The sequence below is a fragment of the Blennius ocellaris genome, assembly GCF_963422515.1.
Source record: "Blennius ocellaris genome assembly, chromosome: 1".
In the NCBI taxonomy this organism is placed as follows: domain Eukaryota; kingdom Metazoa; phylum Chordata; class Actinopteri; order Blenniiformes; family Blenniidae; genus Blennius; species Blennius ocellaris.
The window spans coordinates 13373124-13390360 of record NC_137650.1 but is presented as its reverse complement, the minus strand read 5'-3'; positions in this window follow the sequence as shown (position 1 = coordinate 13390360).

The following is a 17237-nucleotide window of genomic DNA, read 5'->3' as shown; positions in this document are numbered from 1 at the left end:
TACTTTATATGAGAACAGGTTTCATCACTTTCTTGCTTTCATAATTTGTGTACTTCATGTCGTAGAGAGCAAATAATGAAATCAGTGGAGAAAGGAAGAGTGGGAGTTTTGGCTTATTGTCAGAAGACACAGAGTTTTAAATTTGAAAAATATCCAGAAACCAGCACATGAGGATATTATCGCAGCACGAACTTAACCGCTGAGTAGTTTCAAGAGGTTAGAACAAGAACATAAAGACACTGACCCACAACTATTGGTCAAGACCTTGATAATGTGGAGTTTGGTTCAGCTACCAGAGGACCTACTGATGTATGTATGTTAGACAACAACCACACTCGTGTTCAGTTTTAATGGCTTCCAGGTTCATTTCATTGCATTCATTTCCGCAAACATTCCCTGCAGACAAACAAGCCTGACCTCAGTTATAAACTAGCGTCGGTTTAACTTTGGAACATGGCTACTTGAGCATGCACACACACAGTATACTCTCTCTCCAATGTGGGCTGCTTTTCTTTGTTTTGATGATGATGAGGGTTGTGTCCCAGACACTTTATCTACTTTCTTCCTTTCACCACTCTTGTTTTGAAGTGCATGTCCATCACGCTGCAATTTTCTGAAAAGTAAAAATGGAGTTGTTGTTTTTTTTATCAAGCACTACTGGTGAAAGATCTGAATGCTAAATGTATGTAATAAGAAAAAAAGTCAGCCAATGTTTAGTTTGCTAAAATGATAAGTTGTTTGTTTGAAAGGTGAAATCTGAACAAATAAATACCTGCTGACACACTCTGGGGGGTCAACTTCAGTCTTTTTGTGTGAAGTTTGCATGTTCTCCCTGCATGACACGTCTTCCTTCTGGCTTCCTCTCACATTCGTTGGTATGAATATTTCTCATGTGTATCCTGTGTTTCAGCCAGTGGCGGCTCGTTATTAGGGGCGCTAGAGTGCCGCCCCCATCGAAATTGCAGGAAAAATACAGCAGCGAACATAAATTACGTAGTAACAAGTAATTGTCACATCTGTTAATTCCTAAAATGTATCTGACTTTTGATTTTTCAGCACTCCCATTCTATACTGACTTTATTTGGGGTTGTTCATTTGTGTGGACCTAAATACAGACCTTTCAATGGTGAGGCGCCGGCCAAATGAATGTGTATGTATGCGCTTAAACTTTTGTCTTCCATTAATTGTCCTTTTGAAAATGAGGACTGGTGTGTAAATAAGCTCAAATGTTTATTCAGGTATAACTTTCTGAAAGCTTCAGAGAGCCGCTGCAGAAGTGCTGAAGAGCCACATGTGGCTCCAGAGCTGCGGGTTGCAGACTCCTGGTTTAGACATTTATCGTGAAAATGAAACCTTTGTTTCCATTGCTTTTATGTCACAATGGTCATTTATTTGGGCAGAGTTCCTTCCACCTCCAGGAGCTCCTGTTATACACAGACGCACAGACACACACACATATTTGTGACAGATGGCGGTCCGTCAGCGGTCTGTCACTGCATGTGGAGCATGTGCTAACAGGACAGAGTCTTTCCCCTCCTTTGTTCCCTTCTAATTCCTCCTCTCTGTCCTGCACTTTCATTCTGTCCTTGGAGTTTGAATTAAAGCATTATCCCTCAGTCATCTTGAAATTTAATGACATTAATCATAAAATTGCAGCTGACATTTATTTAATAGTATCTACTGTGTTGTAGCTGGGTGTGAATGCATGTGTGTGCATTTAATATTTTAAGATGTCACTTTTCCAATAAAGGTTTAGTAAAATCCTCTTACTACCAAACAAGATCAGCATTTTTTTTTTAAAATTTTCAATATCTTCAGATGAATGCAGGAATATGCCACATTTGTCATCAATGCAATTATTTCAAAAGTACCTAAAGGCTGCCAGTGTGTCACTTTAGATCCACGGGCAACTATTTTTAAGTATTTTATGGATCATAGCTCACTGTCCTTGCGGCCTTGTGGATAAAAAAACATTAACAAAAAAATCACATCCAGGTGATTTAAATGTCCAATTGTCGTATTTCAGGCCTTTTTTCACCAGTTCCTTATTTATTTATGACCTATTTTATGCTGGTTACTGATAAAGTCTGATCATATAGGGATAAAACACTTTTAAAACCAATATTATTGTGAAGTTGTTTGCCCTGTGAACGACTGGTGACCTGACCTAAAGTGTAAGATGCATTCGTCTATAGTCAGCTGAGACTGGCTCTATGAATTGGTGGGATGGATTTTATGACGTTTTATTCTGGTGTCTGGTTTAGTTCCTTGAGAGAAGCGAGCGTTTTTACAATACATTTTTGTATGAACAGTCACAAACAATAATAGTCAATCGTTTCATCCCCTGCTCCACTAAGACTATCTGATTGAAATGGACACATTTTGACAGATTGAGCTTATGTTTTGTCCTGCATCATTAATCATTGTTGATGATAATTGTATGTCATGAAATGTCCCAAAAAGCCCTAAAGATAAGGATTATTTGACATATTTTGAACCAGTCTCGAGCTTTGGACCTGTTCAAACTTGTCAGATTTGTCATACTTGAAGGAAAGAAAACTCAAAATTCTTTGGAAGCTGGCTTGTTCTAGTACAACTCCAATTAGTCTCGTGAAGCTATTAAATAAAACTTTTCCCAGAAACCTTGAATATCTGGAGATTCCCATGCAACATGGCAAAATAAGCCAACGACTCTGTGGAAGCAGAAAGAAATAATATGAATTAGGGTCCAGCCATTTGATGAATAATTCTCACCGCACGATTCTCTGTTACAAACACTTGCATGCAAAATAAATGTTTGGAGACATACAAAGTTCTATATCACAAATCACAGGGTTTGTCCCTCGAGGATGAAAGGTCATTGTTCTTGGTTTTCCAGAAAACAAATCACATTGCATACATTAACATTTTCAGAGATTTTGGGAAGTTTTGTTGGATGTTGTTGACTTCAAGCATCAGTGGTTACTGTCAATTGTACTATTGTACTATTGTATCATACTGTCTATTTTACTTCATCTATATCGGTTTGTTGGCGATGATACCAGCTAACAATCCGCGTGGGCAGGATACGTCCTGCAAAGTCCTTCACAAGGCAAACACAGAGAGACAGACAGTCACAAACACTCAAATTCACACCTACAGGCAATTTGGAGTCAACTGTGAAACTAAATTGCGTGTCTATGGATTGTGAAAGAAAACTGAAGTATCTGGAGAAAGCCCATGTATGCAGCCACGCTCTGGGAGAAGATGCAATTTAATAAGGTTGGCAATTCTACCCCATTTTGCATACACAATGTAAATTTTACACCCAAAATGTTGGACTTTATGGACTGTGCACTCTGTGAGTGCACGCTCGAAGAAAGTGCAAAATGTTTTCTTTTTATTTTATAGAAGTTGCTGAGTTTTCTGTAAGAGAGGGTTAGGGTTAGGGGTGGAGGTCATAATCCTGACATTGAGTTTTCCTGGCAGAAAGCCTTGGAGTGAAATGTCACAGCTTTTTTAGTTCCACAGCTCACGTTCTCACGGCAGCATTTTCTCACAGCAACATTCTCACTTTTTTCTCCCTCATATTGAAGAATTACAGCACTTCAGCCAGATGACAACAATGACCTTCTTGTAATACATCTATCAACCAGGATTTGTGAATTTTGTAATGAATTCTTACCCCAAAGTGATGTACACATGTTCTAAGCTACTGTGTGTAGTCTAATTCATGATGTGGTACAAGGCCACAGGTGTAATTTAATGTACATATCAATTTGTTACTCAGTGAAAATACTCATGAAGGTTTCACTGTCACTTGTAAAGAAGTCTCCAAAAACCAATTTACTGCATCTTTTCTCCACACTAAGTCAACATGATGAAGTGGACGGCAGCCAAACAACTGAGGCTGCTCCTGCTGTTGTACTTACTGCAGGTCACTCCGCAGGCGAGTGCCAGAGAAATGTCTGAACTGGAACTGATGTGTGGACGCTGTAAGTCCCACTCCTAGTGGAGTAACAGCAGAACCTGCAGAGTTCTGCCCCGGCTAACTTCTCACGTAATTATGTTGGTGCTTACGAGGAGTGGTTTTGCGAGAGCGCGGCTTTTCAAAATAAATGTATTTATGTTATGATCTTTAGATGTCTGCAATGTGGGCAGTCTGCTTTTTGTGCATCTGTGTATGAAGAGAAACACAAGAACCCGTTTTTCTGCTCTGGTACATTGACAGCATGTTCACATCCCTCAACATGGGCTTCTGGTTGGTTCTCTGGCTGAATCGTTCACGTTGCACTTCCAGCAAAGTGCTGAAGTCCAATCCACTGTAATGTCAATGTAAAGATGAATGATTTTGTAGTATAACTGGTTATCAGGTAAGATTTGACAGCTTAAAATCAACAGGGAAGATATTCCACGGTTGGACTCATCTTAGCTACTATGTTAAACAAGACAGAGTCAGTAGAGGTAGACTTAGGTACAGTAGAGCTTTGTGACCAACATGCTCAGTTCATCCAGGTGAAAATCCAGTTGCTGGATGTACAAGTTTGTTTGTGTGTCACTATAAATCAAAGAATTACACAAATTAAAATGGCTTTAAGAACAAAATATTGTTCAGCTTGAGTCAAATATGCAGTGTATTCAATCAAGCAAATATTTCAGCGTTGACTAAAGTGATAGCTTGACTGAAATATTTCTTTTTCCTCTGAATGGACGTGGATATGCAGGTGTTGTTTTTTCTCTGAAAGCAACAAAATGTACTATGTCAATCATTTGGATGTAAAGGCTTTATACATGACTTTAAACTCAACTATTTCATCCTACCAACCTGTCTCAGAAAACCTCCTCATGAATTGAACATGATCCAGAGATTTCCCCTCTCAGTTACAACTTTTCTCTGGGACGGGAGCTCAGGTAGCTGCACAGTGGAATCAAGTTGCCAGCAAGCTCCAAATGGGAAACTCAGGACAAACAGAGTGAAGGCTCAAGCTTTGAAAGTGACTTCAGGTCCTGTTTCCAGATTTAAAAACCCATCTGCACTGTTCAGTGTACACATTACCCCGTGAAGAAGCTCACTGCAGAGTGAGGAGACTGCAGGCAGAGTCAGCGGAGGGACGTGAATGGAGGCAGAAGCTGTCACCGGCTGGCCTGCTTTGTGTGCTTTGTCGCCCTGCCACTCACTTGTCCACTCCACTTTGTAACCAGCATGTATAAATGATGACTTTACATATGCTGTACATCAAAGCACCATTCAAGAGAGACATACTACACACAGCATGGGTACTGGTAGTTAGTCAGCAGGTATTAAAGGTGAAATTGAGCCTATTCTGATCAACCTTGAAAAGTAAAATAATAATTTGGCTCAAAGTGAGAAGACCCTGGTTTAATTTCAACATTTATGATATGATCTGATAAACACTTCCCTTCTGTGTCTCCTGCTACTAATGTCTGGATGAAGCTGGTATAGAATAGATGAATTATTGGAATAAATAGATGAAAAGGGGGGAATTCCAAGATTTACACAGTCTCTGCATTAGAGCATTTAATTTCAGTGTGATGTCCAACTAATAATGCAAAAGTAATTACTAATTTTGGTCTAAAAAGTGTGTAAAGCAGCAATTAGTATGACGGATTATTTGACAATACGACACGCTATCTGGGCAAAATGAAAGCATCTTGAAAAGGGCTCCACCAACAAACAAGCTTCAGGCCAAATGAGATCTGATTACAATTACGAGGCAGACAAATGTGCAGGCTACTTGGTTTTATGGGCTGTCTGACATAATATTTACAGTATCGTTTGCAATCAACCGAGAGCAATACAGACTTGAATTCAAATGTCTGTATTTCATGGAGCTATCAGACAAAGTGCAGAGTTTGGTAATGTAAATGTGTTTTTTTTCTACTCTCATTTCTTTTTAAACTCAAAGAGAAACGGACAATTTGGAGCAATAAGCAAATGAAATAGCCCCCTCTTGATTAAAATGAGGATCTAAATTAATAAATGTAAAACTGGATTGTTATTTTTTATAATATGAATGAGCGGATGTATTGTCTTTCATTAAATACACTAATTACAGCTTTCTAATAGTCACATATATGTGTGTGTGTCATTAAAAATCAATGCACACATGCAAACATACAATATCTCATATTACAATCATGAAAGAATCCGTTGAATTATTTGCTGGAAAATGAGGATGTGCTGACCACACAAGCCTGTTTGCATGCAAAAGCAGTAGTTGTTTTTTTCCTTTGCAGTCATAATTGATCCTCTTCATTTATCTTGTCCAGATCAATTATGAGATTGAAAGTCATTAAAGTTAATCTTAAATCAGCGGGGTTTCTGTGGACTGAATTAACAACTATAATTCCAACATAAGAGCAGACATACTATAATGATTGCGGATGTACTGCTGTGAGGAGCATTAGATGTCAGCAGGATGTGTGAATGAATACTGAAAGAAAGAAGCTGATTTGGTTGATATATGTAAGACTTCAGACTTCCTTTGACTTGGATACTGTTGAATTTGACAACATGAAGATACAAATGCAACATAATTATGATGGTCTTACTGAAACATTTAAGGATGGATATAACCTCATGGGACAGTGAATGTCAATGAAAACCATTTGTGAGGTCAGACACTGGTGTGCGAGGAGAAGGCCTTGTCGCAGTCTTCGCTCTAATTCATCTGTCGGGTCAAGGACTCACGATCACACTGGATCATCCAGGTCTCTATTGACCTTGCTTTGTGCTCTGGTACAGTAATGGAACTGGAAAGGTTAATTTCCAAACTGTTCCCACAAAGTTGGCACCATGAAATTGTTGAACATGTCTTGCTGTGCTGAAGCTTTCAGAGTTCCTTTGACTGAAAAAATTCCCCATAAACAACCTCGCCCCATAATTCCACTCCACCAAACATTTGGTACATTGCAGTCAGACAAGTACCGTTTGCCTGGCAATCCCCAAACCTACACTCGTCCATAAGACAATCAGAAACAGAAACGGAATTGGTTACTCCAGAGAACACATCTCCACAGTTGTAGAGTCCAGTTTGCTGTAAACCATTGCATCCAACGCGTTGCATTGCACTGAGTGATGTGCAGCTTGGATGCAGTGGTCATGGAAACCCTCCATGAAGCTTCTACACACTGTTCTGGAACTAATCTGAAGATGACTTGAACTTTGGAGTTCTGTAGCTGTTGATGCTCCAGAACTTTGGAGACCTTTGTGACAAATATTTTATAAATTCCCCAGCTTGACTTCAAAAGGAAATGTACCAGAAACTTTCAGGAAATTTGCTAGAAATATTCCAACCATTTGCAACCCTCGAAACATCTGAATTGCATGATTTGTTTGGCTGAGCAAATATTTTGGCAATATGTGCTTTACTTACCCATCAAAGGAAAACTGGAGTCAGTCTTGCCAACTTATCAATGCAAAATCTATGGATTTATGGCCTATTCTGACAATTGTCTGTATTTATTACATTATATATGTATATATATATATATAATATTTAGATTTTCTCCATTAACACATCAACGTGACTTTTCAGCTATTTATACATGGAAAATGATTGAGCAAGAAGAAAGATGTTGATGTGGGATGTACAGTGGGTTTTTATTCCTCACATTGTTCGGTGGCAAATTCATGCTGTGTACAGCTTTCTGTCTATCAGCCAACATGGTGAATACAGATGCACTTCATCCGTGCTTCGACTTTCTTTCTTATAAAGTGGCCATGTGTTCACAAGAGCTGTGTTAGACTCGGCTGTGTGGTCTGAAAAGTCTATAAATTGAGTGATAAGGGCACTAAATGGACACCGATTGCATGTCCGTGTGTGTCTGTGTGACAAACCCATCAATGTTCCAGCTTCTTGTGAGGCCTTAGTGAGAGCAGAGGTCCAAGCATCCTCCCTACATCGCACAGCAGCTTTTAATCAGTATTGACACGTCTCTCTGGTCGGCTGAACAGTGCAAGCAATGTCTCGCCAAGCAACAAAATGAACATAATTGGCACTTTGCTGTCACAGTCACTGTACCGTGTGCTGCATAGAAATAAGCCCTCCTGTAGTCTGATTGAGAGATATTATCCAAAACTCCCTCCCAAGCTTTTAAGCTCGGCAACATGTTTAAAATCCCAAATCACATTGTGTCTTCTGGCATTCTTTCAGTTTTCTGTTTTCAAATGAAAGCTTCACTTTTTTCTCTTCAGTTTTGTAAGAACACAAATCTAAACAGAGCCCCCCCTTGTGAAGACCTGAGAGGGGTTGTTTATCAAGGCTTTCCCAGAGCGGATGTAAAAATGTGTCCCCGACGACGAGAATGCCTTTCGTAAGATAACTATAAGTGGCTCTGGCTGTGAATACGTGTGTGTTTGTGGAGTATGCACGCAATCATCTGATACGGGTCTGGAGACGGAGTGTCTTTGCTGTCTGTGGCCCATCTGTCCAGGGGAGGGGTGTTTGTGTGTGTGTGTGTGTGCGTGTGCGTGCGTGTGTGTGTGTGTGTGTGTGTGCGTGTGTGTGTGCGTGTGTGTGTGTGTGTGTGTGTGTGTGTGTGTATCCCTGTCGTTATCTGTGACAGATAGTTATGAGCAGACAGGCTGACGCTTTCCCAAGTGCTAGCCTTGGGGCAGACTGGGGAGAGGCATGAGGGTGTGTGTGTGTGTATAGTGTGTGTGTGTGTGTGCGTGCATGCGCGTCTGAGAAAGAGAGAGAAAATAGGAGATGAGCATTTAAAATGTTTTCCTTAATCTGCAACTCCCCCTCTCCGCCTTTCATGTCATTTTTTTCCACTGCATCCCTCCTCGTTCTCATTCCGTCATTGTCTGCCTCTGCAGCCGTGACTCCGAGTCATTCACAGGGCGACTCAAACATCCACTGGAAAAATCTTTTTCTCTTCACTACACCCATCCATTATGAGCCATCTAACCTCGGCATTAAAGAAATAGCATGTAATTTGGGGAGAGTGATACAACTCTCATATCTGCCTGTGTAATATGTTGCTACATTAATGTGTTATTTCGCTTCACGTCGCACAAAGACGGGTGGAAACGGGGTGAAAGCACCAGCGAGATGAGCTGAGTCCTTCACAATTGCGTTAATTTGTACAGCGCGCTTCATAGACATTACATCACATTCAAATTTGAAAATCACAGTAAGATAACTCACTCCTTGAGACAAGCCTAATTTTGAAGATGTTAAAACATGTTGAAAATAGCAATGACAATTGACTAATGTGCAAATCATCCAAAGGTCACATGGGTCTATGGGTTACTTGTTTATTTATCTATAGATCTATACCAAGAATTTATTAAGAAATGTTTTTTAAAGAGTTTTCAGGGTCAAATATTTTCTTATTTCCTGGAATGTGGTTCATATTTCTGCATTCAGTAAAAATGTTAGACAGATATAAACAGCTTCGTCTCCACGGGGGATTTGAAACCAATATTGAGTGCAAGTAGCTGCTAATAATGTCAATCAACATGCCTCCATTTTGAAACGTTTACCCAAAATATGTAAAGATTCTGAATGAAATATCACTCTGAGGCTATTTCACAGGATTATGTGCATTTCGATGTGAGATATAGAATATGTCATGATTTAGGGTTTGATACTTGGAGCGTGTATCAAAGACAGTTTGAATGGAGTTCCACTTGATGTTGCTTCAGCTCATCAAAACCAACTTTTGGGGTTCGAAAGTAAAATATTTTCCCATTGTACATGTTTTTGGAGTTTCTGTATGATCTCTTAAACTGCATTGATTCGTTGTGACCCTCTAACAGGATCTGAAAGAGAGAAATCCATTCAAAATGAGAGTGGTGGTTTATGATGATCCGTATAAAGAAGACTCATTCGTATCTTGTGTCGATCATTGAGGTCAAATTATCCATACTGTGCATGTCTATTATGTAACATCACCAAGTGGTGCCTCACAGAGGCTGTTTTGAGAAAAATTAGCTGCTGGAAAGAAGGTTTGGTGGATTCAGAAGACAACAGTGCAAGAAAAACTTCAACGTGAATGTTTTTGTGGTACAAATGTAAAAGAAAGACACACAACAAACTTGATTATGTGGGTTCTTGACTAAAACAGGATCTTGCACATCGATAACAGGAAATAGTTAGGTGCAAAGCATTATGGGATTGATCCGTTGACTGGATTGGATGATAGTCCCAGTACGGATAAATCAACACATCAATCTGACAACTTCATTCGATGTTCATGTGAGCGAGGCAATCATTCATCATTTAGAAAGAATTCAATCACACACACTCACAAAACAAAAAAAAAACGAATTTCCACCTGATCCACAGAGTTGAACTGTTGGAAACCTGAAGGGGGTTCTGACAGCAAAGTGCCAATTATGTTCAGTTTGGCTATTTAAAGAAAAATCGATGGGGCATTCTTATGCATTCTGGACTACTGAATACTACATTGTGATGTGTATATTTGGCTTCTTAACAGTGATATATTTCCTTTTCTCATTGACATTTATGCTGATGCATCCAATATACTTTCTTGCTTTGTTAAAAAATTTACTTTTTTTCTTTGAAGGTGTACCAGACTACCTGTACCAGACTCACCTCACTCCAAACTTCACTACATGTACATGTTTATGCCCCCTGAAGTTCCCACATTGCTTCTATCTGCACCCCTAAACTGTGCACCTGTAGACTGTAAAAGTTCCTATTATCATCTTATTAGTTTTTAATTGAATATTAGATGCTTATTTGTTCTCTGCAGGCCTCCTATAGCGAGGTCCCAAGACTTTAGAATGTCACAGCCACACAATAATTGACGATGGAACCTTCATGATTGTCAATCTTTACATCAAAATCAGCATTTGCATAGCAAATATTATTTTATTCTTCAATGAAAAGCACGACTGATGTGCAGTTATCCAAACATGTGTCAACATTTTGGAAATGAAAAATTAGATTGATCATAGGTCCATATAATTAGTCCCACCTGTGTGGATTCTGCAGATATGATTCCTCAGCATTTTGGAACGAAAATACGTCCAAATTCCTCCCTCCTGCCCCGACAATGCACCAGAATGAGTCAGAGAATTACGAACCAATCAGAGGCCGCATTGCAAAACGTATACACCACGTGGTATCAATTGACCAATCATGTTGCTCATTACTGGACGTAATACAAACCAGAAGTCAGTTGCGAGTTGTTTACTTGAGCAGATAATTAGCTATATTTTGGCGTAAAAATTAATTTAAGCAAAATTCGACAGTGACAAGTAGTGGTGGACATCAGACAGATATTTTAGACAGCTTTGAGCAACACGTCTGTTATTTTCTCGGCCCTCTTTTCGAAAATTGACCATCCACATGACGGCTGGATGTTTCGCTGCCTAAAACCATGCCTGGAAGCTCATGCGTTTTATTCGACTGCTCTTCTTCTTCACCAGAGTTCAGCTTCAATGAAAATGGACCCAGATGCATCTGTCTTTCAGCATCCTGTTTTCATTGGGTTTCTTACTTTTGGATGCAGCTGTATCACTTTCAGTAGTTTTTGGAGTCGTTCCAATTCGTCTCTGTTTTTAATATGCTGTGGCTTGACATGACAATCCAGTCTGAGAGAGCTACACCTGCCAAGGATGCAAGAAAATCATTAGCGTATATTAGTTTGTATGTCTGTTAGCAAGATTCCATTAAAACTACAGCACGGATTTTCTCAAAAATGTCACCACATATAGATATTAGGCCATAGAAGATTCCAATTAAATTGGAGGTGATCTGGACCCACATTCTGGATCAGGTTTTCATTTTATCGGCTTTTAAGGATTATGTCAAAACTACCTGACAGTATCGCCAAAGATTCACCACGAATAGATGTAACTTTTGGTGGACATTATAAACCTAGAATTTAGCTTGTTCTTATACTTAACATACAGAGATGTTGCCAAAATGTCCACATTGGTTTTATATGTGTGTTAACTGTAGATGTTCAAGTTAAACTTATATTAGTTCTGGGATATTTCACCAATCATTTTGATCATTACACATCATTTCATACACACAAAATCTGTGCTTGACACCAGTTTTGAAACAAGCTATAATATTAGTTTCAACATTTTATATTTTTCTGGCTTTAATTTTCATTTCAAACTTCAGGCCTTCAACGCACAGTCACACATGAGCAAGTCAATTATATTATGGTGCCATTTTTACTTAATTAGTTTTCAATTATTGTTGAGAATTGAACACATTTTCAATCAAACACATTTTAATTAAAACACATCATACATTTTGTAATGGACGAGAGAAATAAAACATAGCCACCATGACAACTTACATAATTGAACATCCAATGTTGTGTACAGCACAACTACAACACTAAACTAATGCAGAACCCTTCTGATTTAACATTGTTTGATTTACCCCCCTTAAAAGATCACTTTGAACTTTGTATCATGTTATGGTTGCAAATCAATTTCATGCACCATGCACAAATAAAAACATAAAAAAGAAATTAAATTATAAAAACACATGATCATCAACATTGGAGTTGGATCACCTCATTATCTGCAGCATTTTTCAGTCATTGGATCAGTTTTATTCCTCGTCAATGCTTATATTTATTTAATTCCTTCAAAAACGGTCAGAAAAAGCCAATTTGTACACAGACACAGAGACTTTTTCTTTTTACTTTTAGCTTTATTAAACCAGAAAATATCATTTTAAAAAGCCAACTTGGAATAACATGTCTTGGACAAATTACTAGTTCATCGTAAATACAGAGAGGGTGAGATAACTCCAGAGTTACAGTCATCATCAATTCACTTCATTTAGCCAGGATCTTGTTGAAAGAAACTTGTGTACTTAAACAAACTCCTCACACAGAAATCCAAGCACAGACTCAAACGGGGGATAATCTCGCTGTGAGGTGGGAATGCAAACTATTCCACCACTGTCCTCTGGCTCTGACTCACTTTCATGACTTTCAAATGTTGTTGGTGTCTGACTTTTGACGGAAGCAGCTTCTTTCTGAGCTGAAAAAGCAAATATGGAAAGAAATTGCTTAGGATGAATGTATGTAAAGACATACAAGGTGTAAAAAGTGGACATAGTCACAGAAGCAAGGTATATAAGTTATGTGTAAGGTTGTCATCACATGCTTTCTCTTTTGCCCCCACTGAGACAGACAATAACGCTCTCAACCCTAACTTGGTTGTTTGCTCATGTCTAAGAATGCAATGCAACAGTTAGTGCATGAGTTGAAATGTGTGTGGCTTTATGGCTTCATATCGCCACCTGATTGAGCTACTTGCTCTCCAGATACAGTGTGTTTCCACATCCCGACTCCTCCCACAGCACAGCTGGTCGCTGAAGCCTCATTGAACAGCAAACTCCAAGTATGAGAATTGATCTAGCGTGACGTTATGAGGTGTGACAAAAAACATTCCGTTCAGATTTCCTGCATCCAATGCGCACATAAATAAACTCTTTTTCAGCTTGGGACGTGGCTTTAATACTTTAAAGATTGACTTAATTTGACAAAACATCTCTCATTTCTCATCATGCTGCCAGAATGGCTCTGTATTCAACACTGTGCTCGCTGACGCCTTCAGTCATTGATTGAAGCTTTCAATCTTTCACTGTGTCTGAGTTTGGTCTGCATATTTACAATCTTACAGAAGAAGAAAAAAACTTTCATGAAAATGTACATCATGTGGATAATTCATCCTGGATTTGGAATAAAACTATGATGCTTGAATACAAATAGTGAGGAGAGGAGAGGAGAGGAGAGGAGAGGAGAGGAGAGGAGAGGAGCTGATTGCCTGACTGATTTCATGAGTCACCTCTCTGCAGGAGAGGACAGAGAGACAGGTGGCTGAGTGAGCACGTGTCCTCATGGTTCACTGCAGTGTGTGTGTGTAATGTGTGTTAAATTAAGTCTTGTATCTTCAGTCTTAATAACAGTTTAACAGTTCGCCCTGTTCAACAGACCACAGAGTTAAAGCCAGCCTGCTTGTTAAACCTGCAGAGCGGTTTGTGTTTTCTTCGTTCTGCCCGTAAATACAAAAACACTGCGAATGTGCTGATGTCACTGTAGCCTACTTCTATGGTACTATTGCTCTAAAACAAGGGTGCGAATCACATTTTAGTTCTGCTCTTACAAAGTGTAGATTTTAGTATTTCTGTAAAATCACTTCTATACAAATGATTCTTTTGTTCTTCTGTTTTTTCTTCTTTGGTAATAAAGATGGTCAAAGGTACTACATGTGCACCATTCATTTGAAGGTGAAAGTGTAAATTGTACACTTTCGCAAACACCATTCAAATGAATCTCAACAGTCCTTAATCTATCATTGTCTATAGTTAAAAACATCAGAGGCTCCAGCATTCAACCAAAGATCACTTCTTGTTGTGAGACATGGCGTGCTGTAAAGCTTAAGAAATATCTCTGTGAGTTTCGTGAGACTTCTCAACCCTGCCTTAGTTCTTCTGCTGCAATAAAAAAAAAAAAACATTCTGGGGAAGAGGACATAAATAGACCTGAGGGAGAGAAGCAACACCCCTTTCCACACACATCATTCCCAGGGCAGATTGCACCCTGGTTACAGATGCTCTGCCTACCTTAACACACATTATGATCGGCTGCATGCCACAAAGTGACTTTCTTCAATGTGAGCAAGAACTATTTGAATAGCTTTTGTATGGTTTTTTAGGACTTTCCATGGAATAGACTGTGTATTGATTCACTGTCCTCATCACACATACGCACGCACACACAGAAAGGGCCACCAGCACAGAGATGAGCGTGCATCAGTAAATCGATGCAGTGTCCTTGTTATAAAGCTTGCATGAACGGGTTTTGTGTGTGTGTGTGTGTGTGTGTGTGTGTGTGTGTGTGTGTGTGTGTGTGTGTGTGTGTGTGTGTGTGTGTGTGTGTGTGTGTGTGTGTGTGTGTGTGTGTGTGTGTGTGTGTGTGTGTGTGTGTGTGTGTGTGTGTGTGTGTGTGTGTGTGTGTGTGTGTGTGTGTGTGTGCATGACACATTGATTAGGTGGCACACTTGAAAACCATTTTAAAAGTGATTATTATTTTCCTTTATGTATATTAGTCAGGTTGAAGTGGGAACGGTGCGGGTAGGTGGACTGCAGGGCTGTTAAAGCAGCAGCAGTAATGCAGTCACTGCAGCAGATTCTTCTGCTGATGACGAGCTTACCTGTTGATACCTCACCCTGCACTGTGACCGGGAACTCTGGGTTGAGATTGAAAGAGTGAGATCAGGGACAAAGTGAGCCAAAATAAGGATTTCTTTACAGATTGATAAACCCTTGGAAAAACTGAAGGGAGCTTCAAGTAGTCATTGCTCCTCTGCAATGAGATGAACTCCCATTGACTTCCTCACAGCGTTCGTCAGGAGATGTGTTGGGCACAGTCTAATGGATTGTTCTCCTTTGTTTTAAACATTCCCAGCTGGAGAGTGCAATATTGGTCTGATCTACAATATGGGAGTGAACTTGATATTGCCGGTAAACATATGGAGAAGTTCATCTACTGCATCTGACAGGCACCCAAACTAAGGTGCACCATGAAGTGTGTTTATCTTCATGAGTCGAGAATGTCTTCTTTACTCGATTGTGCAAAATGCTGGGACAAGTTTATGCTAATAAAATAATTTACAGCATGCAGTGTGATTGACTGAAAATGTTTGCCTTGTTTATGATCGCGTCTATTTTTAAGGCGTAGGTGAGAATTGACTCAGCCTTGAGCAGAGTCGCTGCTTTTATTGTGGTGAGAGACATTTTCTCAGCTGGTCATCCACAACTTTGGTTTATGGCGACTGATAACAACATAATTTGTTTGTTGTGCCCCTTCTTCGCCCTTACAATCTTTTCTGTGTCTCCACTGTTACTCTTCTTCTTCCCACAGCTTTGACTTTGTGACAAATCATCTCCCATAATTAATTCAATTTTATTTCTATTGCGCCAAACACAACACAGCCATATCAGAAATCCAACAATTCCAATTGAGCAAGCAGAGGTGACAGTGGAAAGGAAAAACTCCCTTTTCTCTGAAACAAACCTGCAGAACCAGACTCAGAGCTGGAGACTTTCTGCTGCTCCAGTTAGAGTTAAGATATAGGGAGAGAGAAAAAGACTGAGAAAGAGAGCAAAAATGTACAAATTTACATAAGTCGGCCTGCTTTTGTAGTTTCCTTTCTTTTTTACCCTATAATATAATGTTTGATAACTTCCTCCACCAGCCATCCAACTTGCTCATATCACATTTGATTTTGTTGGGCTTCATCCAATGGCTTCACAGGGAATAGAAACAATATTGTACACAATACTCATTTGAAATCTCGACTATTCAGGATTTGCTCACCCACGAAACGAACACAAACCAAAAGCGCGATCTATTTCCATGACGTTGCAATTCAGCACGCTTTATGAAGGATAGTTTATCATCAGTATCTGTATCTCAGGAACCAGAGTGAGGACTTCCTGGAGTGGCTGTAGGATACTGTGTATAATTCCACTGCAACTCTATGGGCTGGGCATGAAGTTGTAAAGAGAATTATTCCCGCAGTGGTGCCCAGGATTCATAGAAAACAATGTGTGCTTGAAATCGTAGCTTCTTTTCCAATTTGAAATGAATGTCTTCAATTATAAGCTGGGAGGGTCACCTTAGAAAACGGTGATAATATCAATCCCTATGGACATTTATATATCTGCAATTCTCTGATGTGTTAATCCATTAGGAAAGTGAAAGGAGGGCTGGAACTTTCTTGGGAGAAGGCCTCTTTAAGTGCGTTACATTGTCTCGCTCTCGTCATGATGGGGCTCATCCAAACACGGTCATTATTGCTCTTTTTATGCCGACAGTAAAGCTCATTGGTTTCGTTTCAATGGACTTAATGGCACATCATCAAACCTGAGTTATGATAGCTCTGGCAGTGGATCGTTGAGTTCTGTATGGGGCATGCGACCTGAAACACAGAGAGTCAAAGCATAATGGGAAATCTGGTCTCATATGCTCATCATATTTGGAGACAGTCAAATATTTTAAATCCTTATTTTTATACAGTGAACACAAGGTTTCCTTCGACTTCAGCCTGTCCTGGAGCTCTGAGCGGGAGGATTTTGTACCAGGATCACGTTGTTCCTCCACTTTCAGGCCTGAAAGAATGATTTCAATGTTAGAAGTGTGAATAAGTACAATTTAAAATCACAATGGCCTTGATTTCAGGGAAAATCTAAATGATACCCTGTGAATGCAATGTAACC